This window comes from Crocodylus porosus, unplaced genomic scaffold, assembly GCF_001723895.1.
Source record: "Crocodylus porosus isolate Cpor-Errol unplaced genomic scaffold, CroPor_comp1, whole genome shotgun sequence".
Classification (NCBI taxonomy): domain Eukaryota; kingdom Metazoa; phylum Chordata; order Crocodylia; family Crocodylidae; genus Crocodylus; species Crocodylus porosus.
This window is the reverse complement of record NW_017728947.1, coordinates 10,163,385-10,190,766: the sequence shown is the minus strand read 5'-3', so window position 1 is coordinate 10,190,766 and position 27,382 is coordinate 10,163,385. Positions and strand designations below refer to the sequence as shown.

General features: G+C 41.9%; 1 protein-coding gene across 2 annotated transcripts in view; it reads right to left on the bottom strand.

The window, feature by feature from the left end:
- Window positions 1–27,382, bottom strand: part of SOX6 (SRY-box 6) — a 528,512-nt gene that overhangs the window by 448,337 nt on the left and 52,793 nt on the right. For both annotated transcript variants that reach the window (XM_019551786.1, XM_019551785.1), the window contains exon 2: window positions 18,471–18,541. The gene's annotated coding sequence lies outside the window, so the exon portion shown is untranslated. The remainder of the gene's footprint in view (window positions 1–18,470; window positions 18,542–27,382) is intronic.

Sequence of the window (27,382 nt, the reverse complement as noted above, 5' to 3'; positions counted from 1 at the left end):
GCTGCATACAGACATTCAGGGAGATTACAGGGAAGTTAGATCACATTAAAATTGGCGACCCAATCTAACCTACTTTGCCCAGGTGCATACCTAACACTTAGACTTTTAGTTAGGTCTATCTAAGTACAAACTATACATAAGTTCAGGAAAGTTAGTTCAGTCTAAAAATGGCTGATCTGATCTAAGGTAACTGTACCTTCAAGGTAATCTAACTTAGATCAGGTCCAGCAAGACCACTCTAACTGAACTTCTGTACAGTTAGCAGCACAGCCCTGGGGCTGGGAAAGCTCAGTTCCTAACCCCAGCCCCAGGGCTGCACTTTTTCTGCTCCCTCACCCCAGCACTAGGCTATTTTTAGCCTTCTCACTTGGGGTACCCAACAGACTATCTCCTGATCCCCCATGGATCAGGCAGTCCCCCAGATCAGCAAACCCCCATCCCGCAAGACACTCCTAGTGCCCATTTTACCAGCATTCACCAGTGCCAGGAACCTATAGAAGTAAATTGGGATGGGGGAGAGGCAAGTGGGACTGGGAGGGCTGTTTGTCTGGGGGAAGAGAGCCCCCCATCCAGCCAACCCCTACACCCCATAGAGCCACTAGCCACCGCTCAACCCCCAAATCTGCCCACCTCTATCCCCATCCCAATTTACTTCACTCAGACTCCCAGGACCAGTGAATGCTGGTAAAATTCCTAGAGCCTCTCTGATCCCACCAACCCTCCCCATATCCCATAAAACCACCCCACAGACCCCACTTTCCCCCCTCCCAATCCCACCAAACCCTCCTGGACCCAACCAACCCCCCACTTGCTGCCCCCAATCCTCCACAGTCCCCCCCCCAACTAACTCCCCCATTCCAATTTACCTTAGATTGAGTGGTCATTTTTAACTCAACCTAACCTCTCTAAATGTCCGTATATACATGCATTATACAAATTATCCGGGATCCAGGTTTTCTGTTTTCTGCAGAAAAATGCAGGTTTTCTTATTTGAAGAAGAAACTGTGGGTTTCCCCTTGCAGGCTGGTAACCTTCCAGTCTGCAAGGTGCTATGTGGACCTTGGGGAAGTGGAGGAAAGGCGACTGGAGACAAGGGCTATCACATGCGTCTGCGCACACACATGCACGTGGCTGGCACACAATCAGGCAGGTGGTGAGAGTAGCCCCAACAGGTGCATGCAGGTACATGTATGGGGGGGGTGAGGGTTGGAGAGCCAGGGCTTGGGGACTGTCCAGCAGTGGGGTGGGAGGGGGGGGGTGTGCACACATGGCAGGGGTGTGCAGAGGGAATGGGTGTGTGGGGGAAGGGGCAGGTGCCTGCCAGCACTGAGGGAAGGTGTCCAGGTGCTGAAGCTGCAGCAGGGCAGAGGGAAGGCATATGCCTCTCCAGTGTGGGGAGGGTGCAGGAGGGCCTTTCAGGGGTAGCCTAGAGCTGTCTGGCTGAGCTGGCAGCACCAGGGCTAGTGTCTGTGCTTGCAGGGGAGTGAGGCCGGAAGACACTCCCTGGGAGGAGAGGGGGCAAAGCCAGCTGGCATAGTGCAGGCACCCCACCCAAGGGTGGAGGGTGCCACAGGCCTCCCTCCTGCCTTTAGCTCATGCTGAAGCAGGACTTACTCTGCCACTGCCTGCATTAGTTAGAGCCGTCACAGCCATTGCACTCAGCCTGAGAGGGATGGGGACAGCTGGGGGCCCCTCTGAGAGGGCTGGGGAGGGGCAGAGGGCAGGAGTGAAAGGCACTGGCAGGGCTAGGGGGCTGTAGCTTGAGAACGAGGGGCACCAGGGCAGCCAGGAGACTATGGGTCAGGAGTGCAGGGCATTGGCAGAGCCAGGGGGCTGCAGTCAGGAGTAAAGGGCAGCAGGTGGGCTCAGGTGGGCTCAGGAGGGCAGGGAACTGTGGGTCGGGAGTGAGGGGCACTGGCAGGGTCCAGGGGCTGTAGGTCAGGAGTGAGGGGGCACCAGCAGGGCCTGGGGGGTGGGGGACTGTGGGCTGGGAGCGAGCAACACTGACAGAGTTAGAGGACTGTGAGTTGGGAGTGAAGGGCAGCAGCATGGCCCAGCCCAGGGCGGCAGGGGATGGTGGGTCAGGAGTGAGTAGGGTTACCACACCTGTTTAAATCTATTCCAGGAGGTTTCATCACATGTTGTAATGACATTAATGACTGATCTATTCTACTGTACTCAGGAAGGCAAATGTACATTACTATTACATTTTAAAAACCCATTGGACTACTGTATAAATTGGATTCAACATTTAATATTTATTTCAATGAGTGCCCTATCATATATCTCCTGGGTGACTCTCAGCAGTGTCCTGGAGATTCTCTCTCATTCCTGGAGACTCCAGGGCAATCCTGGAGGGTTCGCAACCTTAGGAATGAGGGGCACTGGAAGGGCCAAGGGCTAAGGATTGGCAGTGAGGGGCACCAGGATGACCTGGGGCATGGGGGACTGTGGGTCATGTGTGAGGGACTGGAAAGGTGGGGAGAGAGGGGCAATGGCATGGGCAGGGGCAAGGCACCATCATATTAGGGCTGCACAAAACAGCAGGGGGACAGCTGCAACAGGACCTATGTCCTGGTGAGCAAAGGGGGCAGGGGGAGCTCTGATTTTCCATTATAAAAATACCAGAATCAAACACCAAAATATACAGGTATTTAGAATTTATTTTACTATAATGATGAGGCACTGGTAGACTTCCAAACGGTTTAAAATTGTAAATATATCAATAAAATGTGTTAAATGATACCTATATATAGTGGTATTTCATTTTAATTGTGGAAAAACACAGATTGTTGGGGTTTTAATCAGAGAATTTTGTATTTTTTTTATCAGAGAAATTGTCATTTTTAAACAAAGAAAAACAGGATCCCTGCTAATTATGTACCTTTAAACACAGGAAAGAATTTTCTAGCAGACTGCTACAGCTTCACTATTAGATCTGTAGTAGAAAACTATTATTACATTAGCACTTAGAAGGTGCAACCAATATCATAACCGTTTGTGTTTAACGCCACACAGCCCCCGATGTGAAAATGTTACAAGACAAGGCAAGACATAGATTGAGGAAGAATCTGGGAGGTGAAGCACATGTTCAGGATGAACTAGCAAAGCCAACTTTTCCAGGTCTTGCTTTCTAACCCACTGATTCTCAACCAGGGTGTAGCAGCATCTTGGGTTGCTGTTGATCCTTTTAAAGGTGCCATGGGGTGTCACTCAATATTAGTACTCTTAAGTGTACAAACATCTACACATGGTTGACAAGATAAACCCAGAGATTTCTAGTAGGAATCCATAATGTCAAAAACATTCCAATCTCTTGTGGTCCTTCTCCGAGTTCTTTGTAGCTACAGCCACTGTTCTGCTGTAGTCATTGGATTCACTTCTCTTCTTGAGCTGATTGGACACAAAGTCTTAAAAACCTGATAGGTCTTCACACACACACGCATGCACACACGCATACGTTCAGTTCTCCATCCTCAGATTAAAATGCAGCTTAATAGCTTCATGCCAGAATGTTTAAAAGTTCTTTATCAGCAAAGTGGTACCTAGATATTAGGTATTTGCACATAATAATGATCTCACAGAAATGAATTGCATGTAATTTGATCCCTCCCATCTTTCAGTTTTCAAATATCAAATTGCTCTGTGGGGTTTATTCTCCTTTTCCTTTATTGGTGTAGGCTCTCCTTAGAGAGAAGATAAAATACTCCTAAATCTCAATGTGCTAACTTGAACAACAAATTCAGAAAGTAACTTTTGTTGGTAGCATTCAAGTTTATTGGCAACCCTTATAAAACTGCACCAAAACCACATACTGTATCAGATCTCAAGTCAAGGTTTTTCTCCAAATGGTATTGAATCACTTTAATGTAGAGTGTAGTGCTTCCTTACTCTAGTTTCAATGTGGCTAGTAAATTCAGCTTTACTACCGCACTATAAACAGCTGAAAGAGCTGTAATAGCATCTAAAAACGAGCTGTTAGCATTGTAGTGTTCAGTTTAGAAAACTCTAAACAGCGTAACAATGAAAAAAATTTAATGATACTCTGCTGAGTTGCCAAAGGAATAAGGTAATTCACTATATTTTTGTTATAAAATGTAAATTTACAATATTCTCAAAGCTTCCCCAATATCAGGAAGTAGGACTGAAAAGGAAGTCCAAACATCACAATATCAACTACTACTTTTCAGTTATTTAATTTAAATTAAATTGGCCATGAATAAATCTGATCAATACTATTCCAGCAAAGCACCTAAGTACCCCCATGGCATCAAGTACCTGAGCAGATTGATTGATTGCAATGGAGCTTCTTGTGCACTTAAAGTTACAGGCATGTTTAAATGCTTCACTGGATTGGGGTCTTGCTCTTCAATGCAAACCAATAAATCTCTGGACAGTCATATTTCAGATCATTACCACAGTCCAGGCTGATTTAAAACTGCCAAACATTAAGTGGTTAAAGCACTGTGAAAAATCAGGCAAAGAGTTAAGGCCAAATCACAAGTCTATTGCTTTCAGAGTATAGAGACTAGCCAAAGCTCTCCAGCCATTCTGTACCTGTAACAGTTATTTGAATCCATACAGGGAAGACTCTCCACCCCTTTTGCACAAAACATCTGCAGCCTCACTGCTGCATCAATATCCTTCCTCAGGCCAAATCTATGACTCTGTCTAACTTGCCCAAGTGCCATAAATGTCACAGAAGTCATTGGGAAATGGGAAATGGGAAATGGGTAGACAGTGCATCCTTGACACTTCATGGCAGCTAGTGAGAAAGAATTAACTCACCGCCTAGGCAGCCAGTTGACAAATTCCAAAAATTGCAGCTGAAACAACAGCTGACCAAATCTAACCGTCTCATCTTTGCCTACACCCTGATCTAATCATCAGAACCTTTCCCTTTCCCAATGCCTGAAAGCACCTGCACAGCCAGTTTTACAGTAGGCCACAGAAGGCTTCCATAGGCAAGCCCCAGGTGCCAGGTGGCTGGAGAGAGGGGAGTCCATTTCCGCTATTGCCCTGGCTCCATAAACACCTCCACAGGACCAAACATATAGTAACCAAAGAGCCATTTCATGCTCTGGTCTCACTGTCCTGAACATCCTGCAGAACAATTAAGACTACTACAGAGTTTCCCCACAAGGGAACAATGGGGGCTGTGGCTGGACTACATGTTTGAGGTATAATGTTTGTGACCTGTAGGGTTCTAAGTCGGCATGGTCTTATGCTCACAGACATCAGCATGTTTGACATTTAAAACTATGAAATACCAACCTATTTTGAAATTGTCCAAATCATTAGTTGTGGAATTTTCCTAGCACTTCATGAATACCACTGTTAATTGGGCAATTAACTCAAAACTACAGAATATGCTGTGATGGCATGATATGATATAAGCCATGTAAAAGAAGGAGCAGCCAAGCAACTCAGTATGTTGAAAGATATTAATGAAGTGGCAAAATCTGCCAGAAAAATAATAATGGGTGATTTTAACTACCCCAATATTAACTGGTTGAATAACACATCTGTACATGGTTTGGAGAAGCAGCTTATTGATACTATAAATGGCTTCTTTTTGGAGCAGCTCTTTCTGGAGCACGCAGGAGGAGGAACTCCACTCAGTTTTGTTTTGTGTACAAGAGGCAAGCACGGCTGTTCTGCTAAGCAGCAGTGGCCACGGGATAACTAGGCTTGAATCCCAATAGACAGGGTTTTTCGGTGGTAATAAAATGGTTAATGGCAGGTGGATGAGAACAATAAAACCCATAAAGCCTGCTATCTCAAACTGGAGGCTATTTTGGAGGTTGTTTGCTGAGATAAATAAAACAAAAGTAAACAAGGGAGAAGGAATCCAGCATGTTCATAGGGTGAAGCGCAGGATTCTATGACTCTTAAAGGCAGCTCTTTGAATTTGTAAACTCTGCCAAAAACTTTTAACAGGACAGAACAAAGAGTATGGGAATAGCCTTCTGTTGAGTTTTAAGCCAAATGAAATAGAAAGGAGCAAAACAATGGCTTTTGCAAGGGTAGGTGTAAATTAGAATTAAAAAAATGAAAAGTAAAAACTAGTGGGTCACCGGTAGAGATTTTTGGGGTCAATAACAATAGCCTATTTTTAAGGAGTTGAATTGGCCAATACCAACCTCATTTCCAATATGCAGCCCAGCAGCTTGAAGAGCAGCGTTCAGCTGGTAAGTCAGCTGTGGTGGAAGCAGAGGGAGAAAGGGGAATGGGGGTGCAGATCCAGGCCCCTACGGTGAGGGAGAAAGTGTGGCTGGGGCTGGGGCAGAAGTTAGGGCTGCCCAGGTGGGGCACAGCAGGGTGTGGGAAGGAGCCGTAGCTTGTCTGGGGGTGCAGTTTTTGCCACTGCATTCACCCCAGGAGGCATGTGGGGCATGTGCCTCCCAGATCTATGTGGGGCAGGCTGAGACAGGCTGGGGCCAGGGCTGTGCCAGGCTCTTCCCAGTGGGGGTTGGGTCAGGCTGTGCTCAGGATGGGCAGCGGTGGTGCTGGGAGGGAGGCTACAGACACACCAAATTCACTGCAGCCCCCCCAATCCAAACTACCAGCACCTCTGCCCACCCTGCCCCAGCAGCAGCAGCCTGCCCCCATACCTCCTGGGATGTGCACAGTGGTGGAAGCTTCCCCCTTTCCCTGCACCCCACCAGATGAGCCACAACTCCATCCCTGCCCTACCCTGGCTAGGCAGCACTAGAAACTTCCCCAGCCCCACTCCCTCCTTCACCACAAGGACCTCAATCTGCACCCTGCAGACCCCTTCCTTCCCCCCTCCCCTTCCACCACAACAGACTTACCAGCTGGACGTAGTTCCTCAAGCTGTGCTCCTCGCTGCCTACATATTACGCTGCGGCTGTGCACATGCACAGAGCATTTATCAGCCAATTTATTGGCCAAATCAGGCAAAAAAAAAGCTGATTTCCGATACAGTCAATTTTCTTTATATTGGTGCCGATCTGCTATCGGACTGATGTATCGGTGTACCTCTAGTAAAAACCAAATTGCCCATGATATTACAATAAGCAAGACACTCTTTAAGTATATTCATAGCAAACATGTTTCTTGAGGTGCACAAGTCCTGCAGCTGTACAGAGAAAGAGATGATAAAGTGTGGGTTGTTATGCTCCTTTCATCCAACATCTACAGCTGCACCTAAAGCATGTCCATAACGCATCTGCATCAAGAGATGAAAGAGCAAATACAGAAGCTAGAGAATTTGCCAAAAGTTTATAATACGCATGTACTGTCAGACTTCAGTGAAGAAGACGAGGAAGAAAAACCAAGAGTATTGTTGTAACAAAGGTTTGTGATATGTGGCTTTAGCAATGGACAGGGACAGAACCAAGGGGCCGGGGGTGAGTTAGGGAGGTGAGGTGGTGCAGTTGAACCGCTTCTCAACTTTGACTCTTGCTCCACCCAAACTTTAAAACCAACTGCCTGGGAGGGGCAGCAGCATTACTATTCCAGCAGTGCTGAGTCAATGGACTTTTATCATCTCCCTGATTGCTATTAATCTCTCTCCACACCAAGAGTGTTAATGATCCTCTCTCCTTTTTAATGGTCTTGATGTTTCACTATTCAAACTCCCCGTTATTCTGCAGTTTTGCTGTCTGTTAGCCCTTCCTGGTAACGGCTCTCAAATTCACAGCCCAGCAGACTGTTTTTAGCTCTAGCTGAAAACCTTGACTCAGGTGTGGTAATATTAACTCAGGTACAAAAATGGCTGAAGGTGAAGTACTGGAGGCACTGTCAAGATGGTCAAGAACGCTAGATTTTGTTTTATGAATCTGAATGAGAGATGTACCTTTAACTATAATGACATAATACTAGCTACCTAGTTTGCTGTGTTTTTTAAAATTGTGTATACTCCAGCAAAGTAGTGCACATTCCAATAGCTGTATTTGGTTTTTTTGCTTTGATCTTAAAGCAAAGGTTCTAGTTTCTCTTTAACTGGAGAAAACTATGTGTTGTGTTATATGTGATGATATGCCATACCATATGAACCCCCCTTTTCAAAATCTTAGATCTGCCTATTGTAGGGGATAAGATTTTATGAAAGCAAACGAATATCCACACACATAGGCTATTGGTCTGCCATAAAGATGGTGAAGGAAGACAGAACAGGGAGTTCTAACAAAATGTTTCCTAGTGGGAAAAAAATTAAGCTAGTATAGCTGTGTCAAAAGTAGTTCCAGGTATTGTTGATGAAACCAGTATCATGACCAGAAGAAGGAATGGCCAGCAACAAAAAAGACATTTCCTGACAGCATTTAAACAATACCAGGTTAAGGGGCAGCACGATAACAGATTAAATTAATTATGAAAATGTAGGGTAATGAATCTCAGGAGGAAAATGTTTACTATGTGGTTCTCATTGTTGGATTTTAACTAAACTTAACCATTCAGCAAAAGTGGACCACTGCATTGAAATATCTGCTGGATGCAAATCCCAAATAAAACTTTAAGGGGTATAAAGAAAATAGAAAAAATTACAATACTGTTAAATAAATCAAGGGTGTGTACTCTCCTACATTTCTGTTGAGTTTCAGGTACTCTCTCAAAACACATAGCAGAAATACAAGGGGTTTGAAAGGAATCTACTCGCACTGTTGTTCACAAGTAATAAAAACTATCCCATAATTCACCTGGCCTACTGAAGCATGAAATACTGGCTGCTGGCCACTGTGGGATGCTAGACTAGTTTTGCCATTAATCCAACCCAGTTTCCAAGACACCCAAAGCTATAATATGAACAAGGCATTATCGTCACTGTTTGCAAATTAACTCCACCTCTGACCTCTTGTAGCCTCCTCAAGAGCATCTAGCTTAAGTTTTATGCCTCTAGCCTACACCCTTCCCGGGGTGGATCCTGCCACCCACTTCCACCAGCCACGCTTCAGGTTAGCACCTGCAGTTCTGTTCTCCCTGGGCCAACAACAGATTTGCCTAAGAATCAGCCAGCACTCGTAAAACAAAGTAAATAGTACATGCATGCCTACTTTTGCCAGATGGACAACTATCCTCCACAAGGAGACCGACATAGGTCTAAAGCATTTCAGGCTCTCTACAGAATTGTCTCCTTTGGTCACAAACATGTCTATTAGCTTTTGGATGAAGAGCTTATCTCTTTCTCAAGTCAGGGTTACATAGTTTTAAGGCCTTTATTCAAAACTTTGAACTGGGTTCATCTGACTGGTTGGCTATTTCCCCCAAGACAGTGAAACTTCAGAATATATATATTACCTGCATTGTTTCAGCATTAGGAATTTGGGAAAATTACTCCTCAATACATTTAGTTCTTGCAGGAAACATCCTTTAGTCATAGAGATATGTATAATATTTATAAACTTACTGCAGTAGTCTTTGGATATTCCATAACTCCACAGCATTGGATCTATCATACACACATATCCAGATTTGCAACCTGTTTTCAATTAAACAGATTTCTAACTACAGTTCATAAATGTGTGTTCAATGTGCCAGTGTAGAGCCTGTACACCAATACAGCTCTACTGAACACAAACGCAGTACTAACAATAAAAATACACAATTTCAGATTCTTTACATTCTTGGCATCCATATGAGAGCTTTTAAGCGGTGAAGCCATCGTAATGGAAAGCAAATTCAAAAATCTTTTTTGAACTGATTTGCACAACTGACCTTGGCACTTTACTTCAAATTTGTGTTAAGATAGTAAGCAGAACTTTTTTAAAGGGTAATGCATATTTATCAATTTTTTCAATTAGCTTTAGAAATAGGGAGGCTTTCATAGAAAACATTTGTTTTAGGTATTGTGCATCGTTGTTAACAGCTCTGTCTCAACAGACTATTATCATATCTTTAAGGAGCTAGGCTTAGCTATACACTGAAGATCTTGATACAGCAAGTGACCTTTTACTCCAACCTCTCCCATAATAGTGATTATAATGAATACGTGGTTAGTCTTAGACAATTCTATTTTATATCAATAACTGAATCAAGCTATATATACAATGCTGGGGAGGGAGGGAGAGAGGAAAGCCAAGTATGAACAATTTACAATCTTGATCCACTTAATAAATGTGACTTCCTAAGATTCCAGACAATGCTCACACACAGTTGGCGTTATCCATCCACACAGTTGTACAGTGCATGCTAGAAGTACTTTATAACTTTCACCAGGTGGCAAGGCCTGAAAAAAAACTTCCCTAAGAGTCTTTCCAAGGTCTTGAGTTTTATCTATCAAAACGCTTTAGTTTAGAGGATGAGTTTATAACAATGATGCATAATCTACAAACATACTGGGCTCTACAAAAAAAATTCCAATTGACTCTAGGTACAAACTCCTCTGCCCTTCTTGCACATTCTTGTTCCAGCACAAGGACTTTCCTCCTCTTTCTGAACCAGGTCTTACACATAGATAGTACTAGGTACTTCTTCCTTACAATGCTACAATTAGTGGGATGAGCCTGAGTCTTTTCCACTTACTGTTTATTGTAAAGAATTTTTTGGGTGGCTGGCTGACCGAAAGTAGCATACATATCTGACAGGGACAAAGTGGTGAGGTCCAATTTTGCATCCAGAGCACTGGAGTGCTTTAAAATAATATTTCTAATAATAGTACAACTAATAAAATGCAATTAAAACAGTAGGGCTTAAGTCTCATTAAAAAAGTAAGCTAAAGATTACATACAAATCTTCTCCCTGTGCAAAATGTGTTATAATAGCTAGCTGGATGCCAATGGTGACAGTGGTGGCTGCATTTCAGTGGTTATATATATATATATATATATTTGTAGTAGTTTAAAAGTGCTATAAGAGCCTTAGGTCTACTATAAATGTAAATTATTATTTTTTATGATGGGTTTCTCCTGTGACATCCATTTTGTTGCTCCTAAGGAAATGAAGGAGAGAGTGGTTGTGCTATATTATAAATTAAAGTTCTAAATCTACCATCTCCATATTCCATAAAAGGGAGCATTTCACACAAACAGATAAAGCTCCTTGAAACCATCCGGTACAGCTAATTTTTCTTAGTAGCCAAAGCTGTAACTGCTGCACCAAAGAAAGGAGGTAACATGGGGCCTAGGACAGACCACCCTCTCTGCTACCACATACCTATACTTTAAACTGTGCTGTAGACACTTTCCCTTTCCCTCCCCACTCCCACAGCACTAATTCACGTATAGTAATTGCCCACCCAACCTTGTGGCTTTAAGGAAAAACTGCAGAAAGAAGCCAGCCAGGGTGTCCAGGCAGAAGGAGAAGCTGCAGAAGCAGCCACAGTAGGGACATCCAGACATTCAAAATAACTGTACAGTTTTGACTGGACTCTCTCCATTCTGTTCAGTGCAACTCTTTGCTCCAACGATCTCCCTCTCCCTCCCAGGCAAATCTCTTCTCTAAACCTATCCCTCTAACTTTTTCCCATTGCTCTGTCATCCTCACCCTCCTCCCTTCACTTTTCTTTCTACCGAGCTGATCTTCCCCTAAATAAAACACCCCATGTTTTCCTCCCCACTCCACCCAAAATCATGGATTTAACATGTTTCTCGGCACAGTTCACTTGGCTTTTTTATAGCTCTTCTCCCATCTTGAGCTGGTCTAGTTATAATGTAAACCATTCAGATTATGAACTGCCCACTCATCTGTATAGCCCATAGCATGACACGGCTCCATCCTAGGCTGGCCTTGTACTCACTACCAAAAATAAACATGTATTTGTTAAAAATTATTATTAACCAATAATCAATCCATGGAGAACAGCTGGTAAAAATAGCTTTATGCCTTAAATACATAGACAGGCCTTTCTAAATGATAGCTCCAATTCAGCACCCACTTGACTCATTACATTTCTGAAAACCTAATGAACAAAAGAAGGTGGAAAAAACAGCTCTCCCTTTTAGAAACCAGACAGAATCCACTACACCCTGATGCTTTTATAATGACATTAAAAACTATTTCTAGAACAGAGCTGTCCAACTGGCAGCCCACAGGCTGGATGTGGCCTCTAAGTGCCTTTTTGGCCACCACTACTCCCATTGCTCCAGCAGCACTCATCTCAGGGCAGGTCAGCATGGGGGAAGGCCCAATGATCTCACTGTCCTCAGGACAGCACCAGCAGCAGGGGGAAGTGTTGGATGGGGAGACTGTGCTGCTTATGCAGCCGTGGCACAGGCAGAAAGGGGGGAAATCATCCATGTGGTGGTGGCAGTGAGGGGGCTCACATGGCAGGAGGGGCTGCGCCTGGCAGGAGTTCCAGTATAACCCCCATGACATGCAGCCCCAACAGTGCCAACAGTGTGCAGCCCCCAGCTATTCTGAAGTGGAACAGACCTGTTCTAGAGGATGAGAAAAGTTCAGAACAGGTGAATCAAGTTAGGTAAAGGAATGAGACAAAGTCGCTGAAAGACAGAACTGTTACTTATGCTTCTCTATGGAGGATTCTTTCAAAATTTCTATTGGGGAAGGTTAGTGACAACCCAACAGAAAATTTCTTGATCCAGAACCTGGTGTACTATGGATATGCTAAAGGAAAAAGAAAAGGAAAGAACTCATCCTCGAATTAAACTTTTTAACATCTTAATGTATTCTCAGTACTGAGCTAGAAAGCATATAGAAACCGTCGTCTTTGACTTGTGTTTCTTTATTGAGTCTTAACCACCATGATGCTATTTACAATTGAAATGGTTCCATATTTTTAAAAGAAAATGCACCAGGTATAGAACAGAAACGTACTTGGTCAGCATCAAACAAGCACAATTCCATTGAATTCAGTGGACCCATGCCAATATACATCTCCTCAGGTATAAAATCTTACAAAAAATAGACCTCCAACAATAATTTACTGAGCTTGAAGCAACAACTTGCTCTTGTTATAAACAGCAAACTGGATTCCAGTACTGAAAAGTCTGATAAAATGAAATTTTATGGCACTGCACAATGATGTATACATCTGCTTAAATAGACAACTTCCAAATGTTTACTTTGTATTTATAACAAATACTAGTATGAATGACTTGTTACTAGCTGGTTTTTAAAGCTTTCTGATTTTAAAATCAAATTACATGCTGTTATTTTCACCATAGTACCAAACAAGCCTTTCTTTGAAGAGGTGTTATCACAATACGCTTGAATTTCCCTGAGTTTAAGTAACGTTCATTTAAGAGAGAGCTTGCTTTTCTCATCTGTCAGTTTTTACTGAAATTATATATGTGCATAATACCCATACCTCTTTATATTCAGGCTAAACAGAAAAAAGTATTTCAGAGGCTACTTGCTAGTAAAAGAATGCATTGCTAAAGTACAAATAAGAATCCTTTCAAATATTCAGTGCCATTAAAGATAATCTTTCTATTTAACTTTTTTTTTTTAATTATGAATGACTATTATAATTTGGCACTGGAGAAATCTTAACAAGAACAGATCAAAATATTAAACCTCTCTGGGATGATATTTGTGTAAAAAGTAACCTTTAGTTATGACAATTACTCTGTGGGCATTATACAACAGCACAAAAGTCACATTTTCCATGCAATTTGCTATTTTGTATGAGTCATCAATCCTGTTTTCTCCTGAACAAAACTGGTCAGCTATGACAACAACAACAAAGCTGTCTGAACTGCCTGATCCAAGTAATTACATGTTACAGCAAAACACATTTATGACAAAACTTTCAAAAATTTGAGGAAAAAAGTTATTATAGTTCCTGATTAAAATAGCTTCTAAACTGATATAAATAAGTATTTAACAAACCCTACCATACACTTGTTTCAAAAAGGCATGCAATTACTCTTATCAGTCTTTTTAGTGTTGATACTTGGGGCTGCCCTTTGTCTTATCAAACTTTACTTAATATAAAAGAATAAAAGATCAGCATATCAATCTAAAGAATAAAATAATAGGATATCTAAAATTTGCATACACAATTTATAATACAGTAAGACATGTAAACAACTAAAACTTATTGGCATCTTTCACGGTTAACCTTTTTATACCAATGCCTAGCACCCTCGCCTTTCATGAGCTGACTTGATGTGCTATGACTAGTGTAAGTCCTTCTCTGATTGACTTCAGTGGGGCTACTGGCACAAATAGAATTTGCAGAAATCAAGCCTTCACACTGGATGTTATTTGAATTACTAATTTGCCTTACTATCAGCATGAAGTTTATGGCACAGTAGAAATTACTGTTAGTAACTAACAACAACATCAATACTAATGTTCCAAACCTGATTTAGAATCTTTATTATATCAATTTTAGGAAGGTTTCATCTTTCCTTAACATAGGACATGAACTTCAACAAATATCAGTATTTGCTGAGAACTTTGTGTGTCAGGGTTTGTTTGGTTTTTTTGTCTTCCTCAGAGGCACTGGGTGTTGGCTGCAGCCAAGGCTGGGGATTTTGACTGGGGTGTTGAAAGCTCCTGCTAGGACTTAAACACAGAGGGCATGTCCAGACGAGTGCACACGTGTGTTTGCCTAGGGACAAATAGCAGTAGCATGTAGTTGTTGTGCAGGAAATGTGCCGCACATGCATGGCAGCACGCGGCAAGTTGCCCCAGGTCGGGTAGGGCAAGCTGAGGCCAGCACTAGCAGCCTTACCTGGCATCCTGGGGGGCTCCTGGCATTGCAGCAGTGGCAATCTGGGCACATGGAGCCTGGCCAGCAGCTGGAGCATGGCTCTGACTGACCAGGCTTCAGTTTCAGGTGGTACACACAGCTGCCATGTGCACCACCCAGCTTTTTTCTGCCATGGTTTTTTTTGACACTGGGAGATCCCAGTGTCATAAAAACTGCTCACTGCAAATTAACACCATGGCAAAATTAACACCATGGCAAAAGTGTGTGTGTGTGGCGTATGTGGTTTGCAACACCGCAGATGGTTTTGTGGCACCAGCATGCAACTCTGCAGTGCAAGTTGCGGTTCTGACCCTGGAAGATCCTAGGGTCAAAAAAAACCCATACCAAAAAAAAGCAAGGCACATGGCAGCAGCGCACGCCATCCAACACTGGAGCCTGGCTGACCAGAATCACACTCCAGCGGCGAGCCAGGCTCTCCAATTCAGGAGCATTGCGGCTACAGCTCCCCGAGGCCCCCTGAGCCCCAAATAAGGCTGCTGGGGCCAACATAGTTGCTAGCCCCAGCCTCCCCAACCCCACTCAGAGTAACCTGCCGTGCACCAGAGCACACGTGACACAGGCGTTCCCCAGGAACAACCAGTAGTGGCACAAGGTGTGCCACTGCTACTTGTCCATGGGAAACGCATGTTCCCACTCATCTGGAAGCAGCCTCTGAGAAGACTGTTGACAAGTGTGTCAGCTCTGGCACTGGAACCCTTGATAAAAATCATGCAATGGCGCCTTGGAAAAAAACACTATTAAAAATCATGAGCTTTAACCATGATATTAAAAATCACAGTAAGCTTTCAGTCCATAGCCAATCCATAATTGATCCTATGACCCCAGCTGACTTCCCGCCCTTTGGGCGGGGGGCTGGACTCAATGATCTCCCAAGATCTCTTCAAGGCCTAATGTCTATGAAATCTATGAAATAATACTTCACGGGCCGTACTGGGTATTCTCTGGGGCTATGTGAGGCTTCGGACAGCGCTTCAGATCTGGACAAGCTTTGGAGCCACCTCGGAGATCCAGCCATAGGGTATAGTGGGGAAATAAAATATCTGTAACTTTGTTGGTTTTTGTCCGTTTTTAGGTGTGGTAGACTCTGCAGAGAGGATGGAGTCTGCGAAGTTTCAAGAAGATCAGTGAAGGGGCTTGGGGGGAACAGCACCCCAAAATCTTGAAAGCAAAACTCATGTCACATCTAGGCATTACAACACAGTGGGGTGAAAACTGCAGGGCTGGTGGCTCTTACTGAGGCCACAAAGCCTGCCAAGTTTCAAGAAGATCATTGCAGGGGTTTGGGGGGAACTGCCTCTCAAGCTGTGGACAAGCAAAACTGGTGCCATGGGTGCTTGTGGGACTGACTGTGTCTGTCTTGGGGCCAGGAGGGGAGACACTGCTGCACGCCTGGCTGCTAAGCTGCTGTGTTACCAGTTACCAATCAATCAATTATGATTCACTCAGGGACCCAATACACAGAACCTAGCCACTACATAATGACTTAACGGGCATCAATTAGCACCTACAAAACCAGGCTAAGGAGAGGAAAGAAGCAATACAGAGAATCAACTGCTCCAAGACTGTCTTGGCACGAGTTTTGTCTGTCAGCAGCTGGGGTGCAGGGCCCCAAAACCCCCCTGCACCCATCTCCGCAACAGCTGGCAGGTGTCGTGGTCACAGCAGGGGCCACCATTGCTGCAGCTGTCACCCTGCTGCGCCTTAGCACACGCAGTGTCACCCATGGCACGAGTTTTGCTTGTCTGCAGCTTGAGGTGCAGTTCCCCCCAAACCCCTGCACCGATCTCCTTGAAACTTCACAGGCTTTGTGGTCTCAGTAAGAGCCACCACCCCTACCGTTTTGACCCCCACCCCCGTGTTGTAACACACAGCCGTGACATGAGTTTGGCTTTCAAGAATTTGGGGTATAGTTCCCCCCCAAACTGCTGCACCAACCTTCTTAAACCTTGGCAGGTTTCACGCTCTCAGCAGAGGCTACCATCTCTGCAAGTTTCATCCACATTAGACAAAAAACAACAAAGTTATAGATATTTCATTGATTCCCCATTATACCCTATGGCCAGATCTCCGAGGTGGCTCCAAAGCTTCAGAGCCACTTTGGCCGGATCGAGGTGGAAACCTGGTCTAGAGCTATGGATTGGATTGTGGCCATCCGAAATGGCCGGATCCAAAGCTGAATTGGATTGCTGCCAACTCACGCAGGCCTAGTATTCTCTTTTTTCCAAGATTATAAGTATTGCACATCCATTATTTTATTTAACTTCTGTATTTTCTCTTCAAATATGATTAAAACTGCTCATTCAAAAGACATATAAATCAATACATTTGTACATGAAAGGGCCTAACAATTGTAAGCATTAGCTAAAAAACAGAGGAAAAGACATTTTTTGCAAGAAGAAAGATTTGGTAGCAGCACTTAAGCATCATCTAGTGCAAATCACTGGGTATATCAAGTTTCCTTCTCTGGGGAGATTTCATAGATATTAGGGCTGGAAGGGACCTGGCAAGATCATTGGGTCCAGCCCCCTGCCCAAGGGGCAGGAAGTCAGCTGAGGTCAAATGATCCCAGCAAGATAGGCATCAAGTGTTTTTTAAAAGTGGCCAGAGTAGGTGCATGCACTACTTCTGGGAGGAGTCTATTCCAGCCCCTGGGGACTAGGATGGTAAAGAAGTTTTTCCTTATGTCCAACCTAAAACAGTCTTCCAGGAGTTTGTGACAGCTGGACCTTGTCTTCCCTTGGGGTGCCCCGGTGAACAGATGTTCCCCCAGATCCTGATGCACACCCCTTATCTATTTACACGCTGCCACCAAGTCCAAGTCCCCCCTGAGCCTTCACTTCTCCAGGCTGATGAGTCCCATGGAGAAGCAGATACATGCATTTGCTCACTGATTGTGATTTAGTGGATAATTTTTCCATAGATAATTATGTACCTAAAGCTCCATAAACTAGATTTGTGAGTTAAGGTATATAAGTTACACCACCTTACAACAAAGGGTTTATTGGCTACTTTTCATCCTTTCTTTGAGTACTGAAAATGGGTTACCACTCAGTATATTTAGCCACATCCAAAAATCAGTCAACATTTTCTTTATCTTCACTCCATAAATTATGTTTTATTTCCTGTTCAGTGTCTCTTCTTTAAGGTCCTATTCAGCAAAGCACTTAAGCACATGCTTAACTTTTAAGTGCATGCTCATCTCTCATGAATGTAAGCACATGCTGAAGTGTTTTAAATTGAGGCCTAAATTGCTTCAGTATCACTTATTTTGCTGCAATAGTAAAGGTCAAACTTTTCAAAGTTAAACATAAATACAGTGCTGATTCAGTACTGTCCTTGCACTTATCCAATAACCTGTGCTACATTTCCTCCAGAAGTCCCACCATCCTTAAACCAGTGACCAGACAGAAGTTGCTTCCAGGCACAGTTCTCCATCACTGTAGCAAGAAACATTGCTGACGTTAGCCACAGGGTCAGCACAGATTCACAGATGTTCTAAAATGGTAAGCAGCAAGCTGCCACCACCTTGACGATTGTTGGAAAATTTGATGGGCATTGTAAATGAGAGCCTGTGTGTTAATTCAGGAGTCTAAAGTCCTTCTGAGTAATTGAAATGTAGGATTGTGCTAAAAAAACAAAGGGACACTGACTCGTTCCCTTTTGACTACAAAAACAAAACAAAAAGTTTTGAGTACTTTAGTACCTTTCTTTATAATATCACATTCTGACTGTGGGCTACAAGGATCATATTTTAACTGTACACCTATTTTCACCATAAAGCTGTTTAAGACAATGCAATAAAAAGTGCAATGAATCAATAAATACTTACAAATACACAAGAAACTCAGCCCCAGCACCCAGAAATCACTGGTAAGTTGCCTTTGAATTCATGAAACTGACCTGAAAATGCAGAAGGGAAAAATAAGTTAAAACAAAGGAAAAAACCTCAACATTGATACATTTCACTTTTTTTATTATTAAAAAAGACAGTTTCTAAGCATAAGCTAAATGAAACTGCAACCAGCACTGTTGTCACCAATTCAGCTGAGCAATTTGCACAGAATTTGTTTCCAGGAAGCCAATACCATGAGAATCAATTATTTCATTGTTCTACATCTTACACCATAGCAACCCAGTCCATTATGGCTTCTAAGAACTGTCATAAATGCAGGCATGGTTATCTTTTTAATAGGTAAAACTGCAAAGAGATTTAAAAAAAAAAGAAAAAGAAAAAAAGGATTATAGAACACGCACTACTTCTTTACAAAAAGTATTTTGTTAACCGCATTTTGTAGCATAATTGATTAAAAATATTGTTTAGGTATGCTAAACTGGCATGCATCTAATGTAAACATTTATATAATAAGAAATACTAATGATTTTGTTCTACCTAAGGTCTAGATTGAATTAGAAGCTTAGTCCAAGTACAATACGTTCACTATAAGGCATGATTAAATCCAACATTCTTTTTCCTGTATACCCCTCAGTCCTAGCTGGAAAGGTAACAGATGCAACTCAAACCCACAGAGTCTGCCTTATAAAATTCTTTAACTAGCACAATGACTCATTTTATGCCTCTAAATATCCATGGTTTCCTCTCTCCAGAACCCCCATGCATTAGAAGGTAGTTCAGCAGTTTATTTTTATTGTTTGGTCTACATACAGAACATTTTTAGTTCTTGGGAAAACAAAGAAACTTTGTTGCAAAGTCCTTGTTTTCTTTCCAAAATGTGAGGATGGATATGGGTAACATTAAACTGAAAATAGTAATGGAGCCTGGACTGCTAGTTTAAGTCAAAACCTTTTCTGTTCTTTGGGAGCTATCTGATTAATTTGCAGTTCATAAAATAGTGGGCGTAAGTTTAGTTTAAAAACATGTACCTATATTTAAGATTAAGTCGTCATTTTTGTTAGTCTCCAGCAATCTTTGAGAAACACCTTCCCACAACATTTTTGTACCCTAAAGTGCACCAGCCAGTATTGCACATTGCCTAGAGACAAGGAGAGAATACCAAACTTATCTTGATGTAGAATATCCTCCTTATCCCATCCATCCACCCTGGACTGCATGTTATTCATTCCAGCCAAGCCCTCCCCCATCCTGCAAGTACACATCTAATTGTGTCTTCTCTCCTGTAACACGAATACAGAGTCAACAAATCTCATTTGCCATATCAATGCAGCGTTATTATATATGTTAAAAGCAAGTCTGAATCTCATTATCAACTGATTTATGCCATTAGTGTGCTTTGGAGCCACCAATTAAACAAGGACAGTGGTTCCTAAGGTCACTGTTAATTAATCTGAAAGAGTCTAAATACACTTTAATGCACACCACCTCATGTAGAGAATTTAGGAACAAAGCACAAACACTTTACGGTGGGCAAGCAATTAGGGGTGGAGGTTAAATGCACAAAACTTAAAATTTAGCCTTAACATTCAACTAATATTTAAGGAAAAGTTTAGCCTAATAAAAGAACAGTGCTGAAAAATATGGATATGAGAACCTTCGTGCTTAGGGCAACAATGCAAGTTAAGTGAGAAGACAGAACAGGGCTAACCATGCCCAGTGATCCTGAGCAAATTAAGGCCTGTTGTTGTTCAGATAACACCTCAAAACTGGAAATCAGCTGCAGGCTGCACCATTATGAAGCTAGTCAGGCTGAAAAAAAAGCCCCACAAAACGGACCAATCTATTCAGAATGGTTTCATTTGAGCTAGGTTGTTACATTTAGTGCATCATACAAAATAATCAAAAAATGATTTTCCCCCTAAACTCACATTGCCTTGGTTAATTTAATAAAATAGTGCATCACATATAATACATTCAAAGCAAATCAACTAAATGTGCAGTAATGTAACAGCAGTCTGCCCATACAACCAAAATATAAGTAACAATAGTGAAAACACTCCAGCCTACCTGAAACACTTATTTACAGCACAAATTCAAATATAAAGTACCTTGGCTTTAGAGGGAGGAAAATTATAGACATTTCGTAAAAGCATGGCTCATTTTATCTTGCATACTTACTGGATCAAAAGATAAGCAATGTGGCAAATACAAAATGCCACCTCATGACCTAATTAATGTGTACTGTTTCAAGCCATTTTTTTCACATTTGTAGCAAAATGTTCAACAGGTGCACTTTGACTCCTATTCTTTTCTTGTGTGGTTTTCCAGATAATTTTTTTCTGGTCAAAAGACTAATGATGCACCTGTGAAAGGAAAAACAATCTCTCTCCATTATTAAACTATATTAAACCTGTGTAATGTACATTAAAAGACCATGCATAGTTATATTGATTGAAGCAAGCGGTACAGACCAAAACAAAACCTGACCCTTTATCTTCTCTTCTCTGTGTTACACATTTACTTCATATCCACAGAACATAGTAATCTCTCACTGTTTTCTGGTAAGGGACTTAACATAAAATTGTTGAAGTGGCTAACTCCCATTAATGAAAGTAATATAAACCTTGGAACCTTAGCTAAAGCTAGTTGTAATTTGTCTCTAAAAGTTTGGGGTTCAACTCCAGGCAATGATTGTGATGAACAGTTAGTTCTCACACACATACCAGGTTAAACTATTTCCTCAAGCATCCTCATTAATTTCAGCAGTACTACTCCCATCAGTAACTTGACTCAAATGCATTATTGCAGTTAGAGTTGTGTAAATATTGTCACCTCAGTCTATTCTTAGTCACCTTTTTGAAACGTTATTAACGCATGCATCAAAAACTTCCTCTGCTCCGACACCAAAGGACAGAAACGAAGTTTCAACCACTACTGAACTCAGATTTGGGAAGTTTACAAAAAGGTGATATGCATCTCAACTAAACCAAACAAATAATATGTTTTCTTCTGAATTCTACTACTAGAAACTCTTTTGTTCTAACACTTCACCACAGTGAAAAGACCTTGCTTGATACACCAATCAACTCCTACATTGTGACTGATCGATGTCCCATGCAGGAGCTGCAGATGCAGCCTAGTGGACCTCTGCTGTGCTCATACACACTAGCCGACCCATGGGACTCTCACTACTAAAAGCACAAGATTCCCAGCCCTTGAGAGGCAGCACAAAAACAGTTCAACGCTGTTTCAACGCATTGTGAAAACAGAACAGTGATGACTGAGATCGTCAAAGACCCAAGGGAGTTAGGCACTCCGCTCTCGCTGAACTACAACAGTCATTAGTTACCTAATTCCTCTTTTTCCTAACTTCCCTTATCTTATTTGAAAACACTAAGCTATGCAGCCAGATAAAATGGCACATTTTAAACAAGAAAGACCGCACAAAGGCAACCTGTAATTAAAACCAAGGTAGCCTCTGAAAACACTAAAGGGTCTAGGGGGTCAGAAAGGATGAGCTGAGGCAGAGCTTGAAAAGGTATGGATTCTAGGCCTTCAATAAAGAAAGCAACAAAATGCAACTGACCTCGTTTGAAAACAGAATCGCCATTATTCCATTTCCCATTGATACAAGCGAGAGTCATGCACACGTATCCAGCGATTACAGATAAACTTTCAGGACAATTTGATTAGCAAACATAAAGCCTTATCTCGGAAACGCACACTCATGAGCAGGAGCATAGATGTAAGACAGACCACTTGAATAAGTGAAAGATTGCAGGTTCAAGCTTGTAATGCTTAATAAAACATCACTATAAATACCAGGAAGCAAAGAAAGGGGACTTCTTTTTTTTTTGCCAGGGGGTGGGGTGCTAAGTTCATCCTACTGCCTCCAAAATAGCTTTAGTGATTCTAAATAGAAGATCACTTGGAATAATAGAAGATTTCACAATATTTATCTATAAACAGCAGGTAGTATTTATTTCATAAAAAGCCTCCAATAATAATAAACAACCATGATTCTTCTAAGCTAACCAGATTCTACAGGTAGTCTGAATTTTCTGTCAAAAGCTATTAGTGAGCATGACAGAGGCCTGCATGTAAAAAATGGAAGCAGTTATTTAGAACAAAGCATGGCATCATGTTATATCATTTAAGAATGTGGCCTATCATTGTGGCCTGCTGGGACCAAAATATGTACCATTCAACAACTGTTAAAAACCTATTTTCAGAATGACAGCATAATATGAAATGAGAACAAGGTATAATACAGACAATGAAGTTATACATAGAGGGCCTGATTCACACAGCAATTTCACACCCTCTATGTGCAAAATTGCACAATTAAAACATTAATGACCTGCAAGTGCATAACCATGAACATAAAAATGGAGAGGGCAGTAGGTTGATTATGATGAGCTCCTCTTAGCTGGAGTTCAGTTACATCTACCATATCTCCTTGGATTTTTACTTAATTGAGGTAAAGGGCATAGTTTCAAGATGATTCAATGAAGAATGGCTTATATTTAATTATGGACAGTGTTTCATAGGCAAATACCACTTCCAAACAGGAAAGTAAACAGAATAATTAGCTGTTATTGACAGGACTGTCCTACAACAAGAGGAAATTCCTGTTATCTTTTCTCCCTGTCATCTCTCATCAATCGCCTGATCCCATAATCTGCTACCTTTGGTAGCTTAATCTTGGACTGTTTACTCTCAATCACTTAAAGGTACTGTTCCATCCATTAAGGAAGAGGGCTGTTTTCTTGATTACTTCCTTTTTGGAATTTCCCTCATCACTGCTACCTAACTACTACTGCTTCATCCTTCCAAAAGGATACCCAACATGACTTTTGTGCCCTGGAACTGAAACAACTGCAAATGATCTATCATAACAGAAATGACAGTACATTGCTTATTTGGAAACTGGTGGGGAAAGGGGATTAAATGCTATAATATCAGAGGAAAAAGAATGATCCAGTGAACAGGATGTTATCCTTAAACTTAAAAGATCTGGGTTTTCGGTTCTGCCATAGACCTTCTGTGTGATCTTGGGCAAGTCAATTTCTCTGCATCTCTCGATTCCCCATCTGTACACAGGGATAACAGTACCTCTCAGTATCACAGGGGTGCTTGGAGGATTTTGGCAGTAGAGCCTGAGAGGAACTCACATACTTCAGTTGTAGCAGATCATACAAGTACCTAAGATGAATTCATGTGGTCCTCCAAACCTTGAATTCTTCAAACATTTTACAAAAAATATTTCCTAAAGACTAGTGCTCTGCACCATTGTTCTCAAAACATTTCATTCTAGTACCCATCAGGAAAGGCTGTAGGGACCATTCACTGCTCATCAGTTTGCATTCTATGTACTATGTAATTGATGCAATCTCTAACAGCTTCTCACCATCTCTTAGGTCAATTCACATGCAGTTTACCAGGAATGCATTATGTCTTCAGTAGACAAGTCATTAAGGTATCTCTGCTGTCTGCCTACAAATCTATACAGTATACAACAACTGTAGCACCCAAGCACCAGATACAATAGGAATTACTAAGTCACTTCTAAACGTGGAGCTATCACAAAGTTTATAAAGGTACCAAAAGAGAATTTGATAAAAAGTTACTGTGTATGCCCAACAGCCAATTAAAGTGTTCGTAAATTTGCTACTTCAGATTAACTTTTAATGCCACTAAAAAATTCTAATTCACAAGGGAGCAAATGCACACAAAAATATGTAGACCTGGTACATTTCCATACTTGCTTAATTCCTATGTTGAACAATTCCTAACAGTTTTGCTGAAAAGAGTGCGTGCCAGCATGCCTTTGTTGGGGCCAGTACTGGAGTAATTAATCCCTGAATGAAATGTTATCAAGTTACAGCACAAACCCAGTTTAATTGAGTGATAGTCTGAATACTGACAAACACTTTAGTACAGTGGTGCTCTAGCAATAGATAGCAGATACCTAACAAAGAGAAAAATATCTTTGGAGAATGATTATAGATATTGTTAATTCCAGAAAAGCAGCATTGTTATGAGGACAGACTCTGGGGACATATCGTGGGATGGAGAAATATGTTATCATTTCACCGAAGTCAACAAAACTATGAAACACTGTAAGTAAAACATTTTGCACCAACTGAGGATTGGCAGCTCTGCTCTGCCACCAACTTTCTGTGTGATCTCGGCAAGTCCTGTCTCCTATTCTTAGATTACCATGTGCATTTGGGTTGCAAACTATTGTGCCTCATACTAGGGGCTTGTACTGTGCCTTGAACAACGGGATCTTGATTTTAAATGCGGCCTGTGAACACTACTGTCATACCAAAAAAAGAAATAAATACTCAGGTTTTGTTAGTTTAGTACAAAGATATTTTTAAACAGATACTAAAATTAATAATAATGCTAAAGACTTTTGGGTCCCTTTAAGGTTTTTAATTTGACCACATGCCCAAGTTTCCTTCTATTTCTTCTTTAGAAAAACGTTAACTAATGAACCCGCTAACTTTATTTTAAAAGGGCATGCTTTTTTTGCCCAGAGATATTCTGATCAAGCCCAGATATATGGCAACATGACAGTGAAGGGTATACAATTTTATTTAAACATAGAATGTAACATGTAGTTAATTTTTTAAGGAGTTTCATGAACCCTGAATTGGATTAAATTAAAACTTAATTACACAACAAAATAGGATCATATTGATTCGCCTCAGCTTACTTCAAATCAACTTTATCTACCTTTAAAAGTAGATACTCCATTTTTTTTTTTTAGATAAGTTAATGTCAAGAGTGCTGCTGACCTCTTCTGAGGATATAAACAGTCTTTGGAGGAAAAAAAGGTTCAGCAATTGAATTTTCTCGCTTGTCCATAACATTAAAAAATTATACAGAGCTCTGATCAGTAGAATAAAAGGTGAGGGAGGATTTGATTTGTTGCAAGCAACAGCTGAAGTTCAGGAGATGTGCTGCATTTGCAATGTCTCATTAGTGCCACTCAAAACTCAACTACATCTTGTAAGAAAGGTGTAGGTACATTTTCATAAGGGTCATTTACAGACCTTCACTTGTGTACATAATATATTATGCACATCAATATAAACACTGCATTCATCAAATATAAACACTAATGGGCTCTCTTTAAAAGTGTAATACCTGCACATGCACAAGAAAAGCTTGAAGGATTAACAAAGAATCTCCTAGCTAGAGCCCTAAGCCTCCAAGCAAAGATGGATATTGAATTTAAAAAATAATTTTTTTTCATTATTTTCAAGATGCTACCTTGTTATTCTTACAGTTACAGTACCAAACATAGACTCTGCTTAGAAGTTCTATCATTTTTACAAGCCTCTTGCTAATGGTGTTTGGTAGGGCTGTGCAAAGCTTCAATCCCTGATTCAATTCAGTGGAGATTCGGCCCAATTCGGTGGCCAAATCTCTGAATCTGAATCAAATCACAGGACCCTTTAATCTTTCTGAATCAAATCAGAACCCTCCGAATCAATTCGGAAAGATTCGGCAATTCGGACATAGACACAGCTTTAAATGTTTTTTCTACATACCTCTAGGTAGCAGGAGGCTCATGAATGCTGCGATGCTGGGGCACATGGAGATGAAGTGTCCCACAGAAGCACAGGGGGCTCCCCAGCGCAGTCGGCAGCAGGCCCAGAAGTGGACCAGAAGCACTTCCTGTCCACTTCCAGGTCTGCTGGGGAGCACACTGGGGGTCCCCCCCGCACTGGTGCCTGCTGGGGTTGGGGGGGTACCCGAGGTCCCCCCATGGCCAATCACTCAGCTGGGGGGGGCGGTGCAGCTTGCACACTCCCTGACAGACCTGGAAGTACTTCCAGTCCACTTCCAGGTTCACCATCAAGCACATGGAGGGCCCCCCTTCCCCCCTCCGCACTCCTGTGGGACACTCCATCTGCCCCAGCATCACAGCATTCATGGGCCACACTGGTACCATGAATTATGTAGAGAAAACATTTAAAGCTGTGTCTATGTCTGAATCAGCATCAAATCTTCAGATTCAGATTTGGCCCAATTGAATCAGGGACAGTGATCCAAATCAACAAATCAAATCTCTGTCCCCGATTTGCACCGAATCAGAATCCAAATTGAATACAATCCTCTTCACACACCCCTACTGTTTGGCCACCATCATTTTTTGGTAGCTAAAATAAAAATCTCTCTCTCTCCTTCATCTTCCAGAGGCTGTTAGAAAAGGAAAAAAAATACTAGTCTCTATCACACAGAGTTTCTAGAGCTAATGGAAATTAAGAGGATCTCCATTACCCTCTTCATCCCCATTCTTCACCACTCCTGCTTCGCAAAGCTTTCTCAAGTATAGCTCAATTAAACTGATGTCATTCTTAGTAGTTTCACTTCAATCCATAGGGCACATCTATGCATACTATTATTCTGGCACATGTTGTGCCTGAGTTTATTGCTCCTGGATGCCATATTTGAACATGCCCAGGACCACAGCATGCTGAGCCAGGTCAGAGCAGCCCCAACTGGCAGGTGGCTCAGGGGGTTAGCCTGCTAGCCCAGGGTTGCTCCAACCTGGCTCAACATGCTGTGGAGAAGCTAGCTGCAGCACAAAAGTACTCCAGTGTGGAGCTAGCAGGCAGCCCACACACTAAAGCACCTTTATACCCCAGCCAGCCTGTCAGCATCTACATATGCATTGCTGTGCACTAAAAAACTCCACCAAAAAACAGTACATGCATTTTCAAGTACTAACCTGCCGCAGAGTTAATTAGTTTCCTAAGGCCATATGGCCACATGTGCAGAATAGTTTCCTAAGGCCCTATTTCCTAATAAGGCCTCGCATATACATGTTGAGACTTCACTGGAGAGCTAATTAGGCAGTAAACATCTCA